The sequence below is a fragment of the Lathyrus oleraceus genome, chromosome 7 (genome assembly GCF_024323335.1).
Source record: "Lathyrus oleraceus cultivar Zhongwan6 chromosome 7, CAAS_Psat_ZW6_1.0, whole genome shotgun sequence".
NCBI classification, from domain to species: domain Eukaryota; kingdom Viridiplantae; phylum Streptophyta; class Magnoliopsida; order Fabales; family Fabaceae; genus Lathyrus; species Lathyrus oleraceus.
In genome coordinates, this window is record NC_066585.1 from 161089576 (window position 1) to 161098938 (window position 9363).

At 36.2% G+C, this 9363-nt stretch overlaps 1 long non-coding RNA gene across 1 annotated transcript; it reads right to left on the bottom strand.

Moving 5' to 3' along the window:
• Window positions 1-2388: 2388 nt before the first annotated feature.
• LOC127102963 (uncharacterized) lies at window positions 2389-4027 on the bottom strand. The gene is made up of 3 exons (XR_007794734.1): window positions 3687-4027; window positions 3067-3251; window positions 2389-2703 (listed from the first exon to the last, which is right to left on the bottom strand). It is a non-coding gene; the product is annotated as an uncharacterized LOC127102963 (long non-coding RNA).
• Window positions 4028-9363: the final 5336 nt, after the last annotated feature.

The window sequence follows — 9363 nt, forward strand, 5'->3', positions numbered from 1 at the left end:
AAGAAGACTTGTAGCCTAGCATGAGTAACTAATGATGTGTTTTTGTTTTCTTTGTTTTATTTTAAATTTTGCTCAGAGTGCAAAAGTTCAAGTGTGGGGGAATTTGATCAGTGCATTTTGATGCACATTCTTCTATATTTATACTTATGCATTTCCATGTTTTAGTTTGGTTATTTTTTTCCTTTTAATGTGTTTTTATAATTTATCTTATTTTTACACTTATTTGTTTTTCGCAGTTTATTTTCAGCATTAGCAGTCTGCACGAATAAATTCATAACTGGAGCTAGGAGTATCGAATCGAGGCGTGCTACCAGTCGTTGGAAAGCTAAGAGAAAGAGCTACGACTTTCATGAAGAAGTCAGATGCTAATTAGGATGGAGCATGGTTGAAAAATACGTTGAAGCCTTCAACACTAGATTTATATTTTGTGTTGGGTTATTTAGTTTGGGCCTGGGTTATGTTTTGACCAAATTAGGTTTATTCTACTTTTCCTATAACCTAAGCAGCCGAACAGAGTACAACGGGTCACTATTCACGAAAATTTGAGAGCTTGTACGAATTTCATGGAGAACTAATCCGTTTGATTCGATCTGTCGTAATTCAGGTTCAAAAACTTGAGATTATTATAATGTTAATTTTAGTTTAATTTCTTTCAATGATATTTTGTGTTCTTGTATGCTTAATTCGATTGCATGAAATATATTGATTCAATTTGGTTGATTGTATGATCCTAACATAGGCACGTCACGTTTGCTTAATTCGTTTTTGTGTCTGATCAATCATGTTTGCTTAATCCATGAAAACTTATCCCGGTTGCTTAATTTGGACAATAAGATCATACATCTCACAAACTTCACCGCGCTTGTCATTGAGTTTGTATCAAAATAGGAATAGACAATCCGCTTAGGGTATTAAAATTATATTAATCGATGATAGTAGGAACTGAATCGGTAGATTGAATTATTTCAAGAATTGATTTTAATAATCACTTTTTCTTAATCGAACACCAAACCAAACAACCCCCCCTTAATTCGATTTATCTTTGGATAATAATAATCAAGAATCCTTGTGAGAACGATACCCGAGTTAAAATTGTCGTCGTACTACGTTTTTGAAAAACACTCGTTTTGACCCGCGCGCGACAGCGGATCAATGAAACCCTAGAGGCTCAGCTTGGAGGTTCATCTAGCAATGAGGGGTGCAAAACCCTAATGACGTGGCCTTTGAAATGGCCCTATCTTGGCCTCTAAACCCTAGATATGGATCTTTTTTGTCGAAGACTTGGTTGAGAAGTATTCCGATTCATCCAGAGGCTTGGTTGGAAATATATGCTAACATCAGGAATGGGAAGGCCCACACAGGTAAGTGGTCGGTTGAGGCAAATCCTGGTTGGGGCTAAAACCCTATTCCACCTGAGAAAGTTCCTGCCCCTCATATTATCCATCACATCCATAATATCATGAGTTCTTGCTTACACCATTTCACTGGTTCTTTGGGCTTTGGCTTGCTTTATGATCCCTTAAGGCTTTAAAACATTCCTAGATCATCATTATGGATTCAGTTGTGGTTAACCAGGATTCATGTCGGCCTACGCCAAATCATACAGGAGAACCCTAGTCTGAGACCCCTTTTGGCTTCGGTCAACTATTGACTTTTTGGTCAACATTAATCAAAGTCAACCAACTTCCGTAAGCCATTTCAAGTCGTTCTCCTTCAACATTTGGATCCATCGATCCATTCTTTTGGTGTTATTACATTCATCTTTGTGTTTTGATTTTCTTTTGCAAATTAACTCCCTTTCAAGTTAACGAGGGTTTTAACTTCATTGTTTAATTTCAATTTGATTTTGGAGAATAAAATCGACTTTAGAAATAGAGATTAACGTTGGATGTCATTTCGTCTTTTTTGTCAAATTAATATTGGAATTTCAAAATGATTTTAATTTAGAATTAATTCTGGAATTTCAAATTTGATTTTTACTTGGAATTGATATTAATCTCAACTTGATTTTAATTTCTAATTGTTTTATTTTTAAATTAATATTGAAATTTCAAAATGATTTTAATTTAGAATTAATTCTGGAATTTCAAATTTGATTTTTACTTGGAATTGATATTAATCTCAGCTTGATTTTAATTTCTAATTGTTTTATTTTTAAATTAATATTGGAATTTCAAAATGATTTTAATTTAGATTTTAATGGCCAGTTGTTTTATTTTCAAATTGTTGTGGGACTTTCAATTGACTTTCATACACACCAACCCATCCATATCCAAAACCATTATATCCCTTTAGCCAATGTTAGTTTTGCCTTAACTTAGTTCCTTTGTAAGATTTATTTTCGGTAATAAATAGAATCATAGTCTCGTAACCGTGAGTGGAATGTGATGAATCCAAACACATTAATTTGAAATTGCAGGAACCATACTACCAAGCCAAAAGCAGCATGATGTAAGAGGGACAATTCAAAACAACCGAAAACCTTACCAATCTCACACTTAACATCACCATGCTTCTAAAACCTAACAAAACTATGATTATATGCTACCAACTGTTCAACCGTAACAGACATTTAAACCATATTTTTCTAACATCCCGTGAGCTCACATGTTCAGTATTACAACAAGCCGGCATCACCACTCAAGCTTCGAACCTGCAACACTGGCCTATAGCTCCTAACAGAGAATTCAAAGAGGATGAACCCTGCAAAACCGAAGACTAGTGAAAATCCATAGTGACGCATAACTAACACAAGCCAGCAGTACATAACTTTTACTCCCATTCTAAATAAACCATTCAATAAAATAATTACTTGGACTCATTTTTCTAACCAAGATGATAACAGCAAGGTGAACTCATTAGCAGTTTGGAATCATCCTTACATTAACAACCATAAAGCTCATAAGTCGATTTCAAGTTCACAACATAGTATACATTTCAAATAAATCCAGACGCCAAACACCTTAAACCGGGATCAGTCATGACAAATCCATTTTACTTTGTAAAAGAACTAAATATGCATATGACACATATAACAATGTAAGTATGATCGAAAACCAGTCTCACCTCAAGAAGGGTATCCACACAGACATTAACTCTCGATACAGTGGAAGTGTGCGCTAGAGTTTCCAGGGCATTCGTGCAACCTTGGGCCGGTGAGAAAGCCATCAAGCTCATCTCTTAGATACAATTCACCTAAGACTGTGAACAACGACAACATATTCCAAGCAACCTCCATTGCACTGTCATTCCTGCTCAAGCAACATAGAAGCCTAAGTTTTCAAGGTTAAGCAAAACAAATAAAACTGACAACAAACGTGCTGTATTCATCACAGTTGAAATTCAGAGCCATATTTGAGTCCTACTGCATATCACCAAACACGGGTGGAATTCAAATCTCATTACATTTCGTAACTAACTCACTACCGAAACTTACAGTACCAACTAACTCAACCTTTTTTAGTAACTAACTGAAAATTTTCATTTGAATTAAAAATTAGAATTCCAACTAACTATTGGCGGAATGGAAATTAACAACTAATAAGGTTTCCTTCATTTTCTAACAAACTAATTGGAAGTAAATACTAACTGCATTTTTAACTAACTGCATTTTCTAACCAACTCTGAATTTCAATCTGAGTTTCACTTGAAGTTCTAACAGATTTGCATCCTATAAATCCACATACCTTGGCCTTAATTGTCTTCTCTGGATCACCCTGTGAAAGTCCCCGCTCGGTGAAAATCTTCAACAGAACCTAGAATCTTTAGTGACTTCCGAGAGAAAAACCTCCAACCTGTCACCAATACGAATTCACACAGCAACACGATTCAGTTTTCGGCAACTCGCAAATTCCTCTCCCAGTTCTCACGCCATCTCAATCGCATCCCATTTTCTTCTCAACTTCACACAGGCAGTGGGGAATTCGCCAGAAGAAGCGGAAATTCAGTGAAGAAGGTAGAAAAAGAAGAAGAATCTTACCGGTCCACCTTTAGAACTTCGATTCGGTTGCCTAATCTTTTATTAAAACATGATTGAGATTATTAATTTGTTTTAATCCCTTTTGTATTAATCTTGCTGATTAGCTTAGTTTAATATTGGTAGAATCAGGTATTTTCGTGTTTTTAGAGTTTAGATATTAGGATTATTTCATTAATCGATTTTAGAAGTAGATTGTTAGAGATATCAAAAAATTATAAAATCTTGATTCATTAGAAATTATAGACTTTAGGAATTAAGTGGAAGTAGAATAGACTTTAGAATAATAGAAATATTAGAAATATTTAGAACCCATTAGATTTTGGAATAATAGAAATATTAGAAATCATAGATTTTAGATTTTAGAAATAGTAGAATTTTGATTTTTAGAATTTAATTAGAATATTGGAAATAGTTAGAATTAGACTATAATTTTAGAAATATTAACCTTTAATTTAATTAGGTTGTAAAGTTGATTAAGTTTAGTTAGATCCTTTAGAATTAGATTTGATTTAGGATTTTGATTTGACATTTAATTGATTGTTGCTTTGTTAGAAATTTGATAACAATATTTTGTGAATTACCATTTTATCCTCTATGGGTTTATCTTACCATTTTGACTATATAAATGTATGAGTCCTTAGGACTAAAATTTGACATTAGAAGTTTAATCAATTCTAACAATGTCATGCTCCCTTAGGATTGGTACATAGAATTTTAGTCAAGATTTTGATTAACCATGACATGATCCCTTATGATAGTTCGATTAATTTTTAACCATTAGATTAGGTTTTGACCTAGTTTTCAATTTAAATCAAACCCATGGTTCAAATTGATCAAAAGTAATTTTGACAAATTAAATCCTTTGAACTTGTATAATCCCACAGTCTAATTGAGTGACCAAAAGACCCTTGGTCACTTAATACGATTTTATTCTAAGTTGTGGAGCTCGAAGCCTCAAGTCAGATTCTCGATCAAGGCATCCTCAGTCATACCAAGCAGCGAATTATTCAAGCACATCAAAGGTGGGAACTACAAAAACTTGTTAAATCAAAGTTAGAATCATGTGACATGAGCCTTAAGCAATAGAGAAAGAGTGAGACTGGAGTATTCCTACCCCCATTCTGAGTATCTTTGGGTATGAGACGTATGACCCAACGCTCATCGCGTTCACCTCTATTCATAGACTTTAGCACAGTTCTAATCATACGATTGACAAGTCTCTCTCTCTTCACAAGGCAAAATAAAACAAAGCAAGGACTACGTCAACATCTTATCAGTCAAGAATCAAGTTGTACGATACGAGCCTTAAGTAATGGAGAAGGAGTGGGACTGGAGTATTCCTACCCTCATTCTGACTATCTTTGGGTATGGGACGTATGACCTAACGCTCATTGTATTCACCTCTATTCATAGACTTTAGTGCAATTCGAATCGAACGATTGATAAGGTCTTCATCATCAATGCAAGAAACAACTACAAAGATTCTTCTCTCTCCACTTGGAAGTTGAGACGAGAATTACCTGCCATGTGCCTTAAGTAGTAAAGAAGGAATGAGACTAGAGCTTTCCTACAATCGTTCTGGATATCTTTGGGTGCGAGATGTTTGACTCGTTGCTTATCGTATCCACCTTTACTCATAGACTTTAGTGTGATTCTTATCCAGTAACTACAAAGTCTTCTCCATTTTAATCATCTCAATTCAATCATCCATTTCTTTTGCCTCCACCATCTTGTTTTCAGCCCTAGTGGGTTGAACTACGAAAGCTCTGATTTCCTCATTGCACAATGAGGATACATAGGCAGGAGAATTCAGATTCTTCGCGAGCTATCTTATTTATCAATCCACCTTCTATACCCAATGGATCATTCTCCATTCATTCAATCTATACCATCTTTTTGAGATCAATCATACTTCTCCTTGGACTCCTTGTCTATCCTTTTAGGACAATAACGACAGTCCACCTCATCAATCGAGAGTTATTTTACCCGTAACCCAAACATTTAATTCATTCTTTTTCGGATAAGACACCACTTTGCTCTTCGATTAAGAGTTTATCCTTCTCTTGGATCCAAGCTACTATCCTTATTTGATCTCGAATGGTTGGTTCCCCCAGCAAGTGATACACTATTCCCTATACTATCCAGTACTATAATCATCCTTGAAGAGGTGTTTACCTTGTGAGTCCCCGTTGCTTAGACAAATGTCTCTCTCTCTCTCTCTCTCTCTCTCTCTCTCTCTCTCTCTCTCTCTCTTTCTCTCTCTTTCTCTCTACTCTCGTGGTTCTGAACTACGATTGCTCTGACTTTCTCGTCGCACGATGAGAATACGTAGGAACGAGGACACGATTCCTTGGTGAGCATACTTCTAATTATTCCTCTTCCTCCTTAGGGCACCATTTATATCTTTCATAATCCATTATCTCTCTTCGATCATAAATCGTTCATCCAATGACATACTGTCTTTTGACATCGAAATACACTTTCTTTGGAATTCCATATACATCCTTTTAGGACGCCTAACGAATAGTCTGCATTTCTACCTAGAGTTGTTTGGCCCTTAACCTAAACATTAATTCTTTCTTTTTAGCTAAACACCCTATAGTGGCAGCATGCTAGTCCACGTATCGATTAAAGTTGTTTCCCTCTATGGTAGAAATCTCATTTCTCTTATGGATTCCAATACACTCTCACCTTTCGATTTCAAACAATACTTATTTAGTCACTTGTTACCAAGTTCCCCTATTATGTGACTTCGGTCACTTCATTCCATTCATCTCCATGATACATTCATATTCTACCTTCATTCACTCCACGTGATATACCTATTCTTTGAGCCAAATACATTATACATTTGTGCTCCATCTTGTACCTCCTTGTGAACCAAGAGATGATTGGCCCTTAACCCAAACACATGATTCCTCTCTTTTTCGGTTGTTCCAATACAGTGATACATCACTGTAGGCCCTCAGTTGTTGGTTCATACCTATTTACTCTTGGGTTCATATCTTCACCCCTCGTTGGAGTTCAAAACATTATCCTTTGGTTCAGACCATACTTCTATCACAATTCTTTTCATCTCCCACCATTAGTTCCTTGAACTACGGAGCTCTGAATTCCTCATTGCAGTATAAGGATACGTAGGCATGAGGGCCCCAATCCTCACCGAGCACTTTATCTATTCCTTTCCTTTCCCCATTCTTTTGCGAGTAATCTTTAGATAACACCTATTCGAGTGAGAACATTCGAAACGGTTCCCATGGAGTACCATGGATGTTTGTGGTGCTAATACCTTCTCATTGCATAACCGACTTTCTTACCCAATATATCTCTTTCCCCAGGGTTTTATCGATATTTTCCCTTCCTTTTAGGGATAAATAAAGTTCGATGGTGAATTTGTTGTATGTTTGAGCGTGCGATACGTTCGGGTATATTTCTGCTAGCTTCAGGAACCAAACACAGATCATGAGCATTCTTCCCAAACATATCTTTCTCCCTCAAAAGCTTGAATCTCTTTTTGCATAGCTTGAAACTGATCTTGAAACTCGTCCATTTTTTCATACACACCGACAGTCTCGCTCTGGTCAGCATGAAAGACAAATTCTTCAACATAAGCAACAACATGAACCACGGGAGGTGGTACTGACATCACAGGTTGAGCCATAGGAACTTCAACATCAAGTTGATACCCCTCAGGCACGAAGTTAGGAGGCATGCCCCAAGGGAAACCAGAAGACATGTGGTGTTGTGGAGCACTGACGGGAGCCACAAAGATAGGCGTAGAGACAATTTCGGAAATCAAAGTCCTGTGAAGCGGAGTCTGAGGAGGAGGAGGAGGTGGCTAATTCTGACCAGCCACCAAAGTTTCCATCATAGCAGTAAGCCTCTCATAACTTTCCCTCAAAGTTGTCACCTCTTCACGGAGTTCACGATTTTCTTGCTCTAGGCGGTCCATCTTCTTCAACTAATTAGCTCGAGTATTGTACCGGTGAGACAACTTGTCTGGATGAAGACCAAGAAATAAATAAGACCCCTGGCGAACTTATTCAAAGCAAGACCAAGATGCAACATGATGCATGATATGCAAATGCAAATGTGAATGTTATTATTGTTATTTTCCAAGGAACTTTAAGATATAAATTGTAAATATTATAATAATAATGATACATTTTGATATACTGAAAATCTCATTTTATTAATAGCGTAAAGGATTAAAATCAGAAATACAATTTCAATAATCATAAATGGAAAGAAGCTAGATCTATGGAATCATGTCCGATGCGACCTAACTCCAAGCTGATACTTCATGTGAAGCCTTTTGATCTCTCTTTCGTAGCTATTTTTCATAGCATCCTTCTCTATTACAAGCTGGTCTACAATGCCTTTCCAAACTCCGAAAGTAGGAAGATGAGTAGATGACGAACTGTTAGAGGAAAATAAATCATCCTAGTCCCTTGATCTCTTCACAGCATGTTGCTCAAGCAATTATATCAAGTCGTCCTTCTCCTTTAGTTGCTTATGTAATTCTACTTTCTCAAGATGCGAGGTGTGAAATTTGTCTTCCCAATCATCCTTCTCTTGCTTCATCATATCCAAAGCCTCTTGCAACTCCTCTATGCCTTTGATAGTGGGTGATTTGACCATTATTAAAGACATAGGTATTTCATAAGCGTATGTGTTGAAAGTATATTTCGTGTCGGGTTTTTGTTATCGTATCCACAGGGATTGTAAGATATCACCGCCGTTCGATGGTTGTATTAGTCTTAGCTCAATGTAACAATAGGGTTTTGGTTTTAATCAAGTTATCTTGCATAAAAAGTAATAAATTGCGGTAAAAGTTTTGGTTTGAATAAATGAGAAATATTGCCAAAGTTAGGTTTCAATGATCACTTTGCATGTATTTGCTCGGTCAACAATCTTATAAACTCCTTTAGATGATAAATCATTTCACAAAGTCCTCTCAATATGTTTCTCTGAACACACATTGTGAGTTTTGCCATTTTTGATCCATTGTTTCTCTCGAACACAATCTATCAAAATGACAACTTTTTGGTTCAACCTTATGGTGAACAAAATCATTCATTACTATCTCTAGCTAACAAACAAGTTTGGATGAAAACCTAGGTCAAGAGTCGGTAAACATCTCTCGATCATAAACCAACACAAAGAGTTTTAAATAGAAACAAAGTTTTCATTATATATTTACCATTAAAGAGTTTACATATGAGGATCCTTACATTTACACACAAAGCTAGTAATCACCTACATCTAACCTTGACAAATGGATGACTTAGCTACTCATTTTCATGGTAGCTTGGTCGGCAAGTAAGGAAAGAAGGTTGATCAACATCCAAGTCGGATAATCGAAGTTGGATGGGAATCCACCT